Source organism: Dermacentor variabilis, unplaced genomic scaffold (genome assembly GCF_050947875.1).
Source record: "Dermacentor variabilis isolate Ectoservices unplaced genomic scaffold, ASM5094787v1 scaffold_14, whole genome shotgun sequence".
Classification (NCBI taxonomy): Eukaryota; Metazoa; Arthropoda; class Arachnida; order Ixodida; family Ixodidae; genus Dermacentor; species Dermacentor variabilis.
In genome coordinates, this window is record NW_027460302.1 from 2905493 (window position 1) to 2906708 (window position 1216).

At 49.0% G+C, this 1216-nt stretch overlaps 1 non-coding gene across 1 annotated transcript; it reads right to left on the minus strand.

The window, feature by feature from the left end:
• Positions 1 to 561: 561 nt before the first annotated feature.
• TRNAS-CGA (transfer RNA serine (anticodon CGA)) lies at positions 562 to 634 on the minus strand. Its single transcript has one exon. It is a non-coding gene; the product is annotated as a tRNA-Ser (tRNA).
• Positions 635 to 1216: the final 582 nt, after the last annotated feature.

Consider the following 1216-nt stretch of genomic DNA (forward strand, 5'->3'; position numbering starts at 1 on the left):
ACTCTTAAAGGCGAAGCTTAAGCGTCCTCCAAATTTTTATTTCATGTTTACTTTTTTTTTATTGAAAGGCTTGACATCGCAGCGTTAGCTGGGACACACTTGTCTCGTAAAATTCAAGTAACCTTCACTCGATTACGCTGTCGAATACCTTCCCTAAAATTTTATCAATACAGAACTGGTTTGTTTCCTTGATTAATAAATACACCTGAGGTATTAGCATATAAATAATGGTAAGATCATTAGTAATTATCTCGGACTTACTAATCGCCTTCTAATTCCACCCTAGTCTTGGCCAATGCTCCCAGTCAGAGGGCAAAGAAAGCATCCCCTCGGGAAAGTGCACTCAAAGGAGCACGTAACGATTGCTAATTTTTATTAAACTGGCGTCAATTTGCAATCCACAGGGAAAAGTACTTCGAAATTACATGCTGGAAATTAGTGATATCATAAGAAGCCAACAAGCACTGACACCAAGGACAACACAGGGGAAATTACTTGTGCTTAATAATGAAATAAAGAGACGATAAATTATTGGAAATTAAAGTGGAGGAAAAAACAACTTGCCGCAGGTGGGAACCGAACCCACAACCTTCGCATTTCGAGTGCGATGCTCTACCATTTGAGCTACCGCGGCGCTGTTTCCCCATCCACTTTCTTGGGTATTTATGTATCCTGGTAGTAATTTCCCCTGTGTTGTCCTTGGTGTCAGTGCTTGTTGGCTTCTTATGATATGACTAATAAAAATCGGGCCCCTTGGTTAACCCCCTTTCTTCTCGTTCATTACATAACGAGGGTCTCGAATCCGGCTAGGAGTCCACTCGGAGCTACCATCGTGTGCGGACGTGAGGTTTGGAGCTCCTGCGTCAGCAGCAGACGCTACAGCGTCTCACGCGCTCTTCCTCGCCTATTCCGAGCACGACAACGGACGCTTCCTGCGACCTTCGAGATTCACGTGTGACGTGCCTTCGCTGCACTTGGCCTTCTTCCCGCTCGCGAGAAGAGGCCATCGCAGCCCACGATGGAGTTTCGCTCGCCAAGCGAGCGCCCGCCGCCCGTGCGCCACCGACGCCATGCTAGCATGAGCCGGCTGACGCTCGGCCCCGCGTCCCTTGACGAGCTACGCGCCAGGGAGGATCTGCATGTGAGGGCCTCACGCATGCTGGGCGAATGGCTTCGTCGACGAGCCACCACCACCACTGCTCCACCCGTGGTTCCC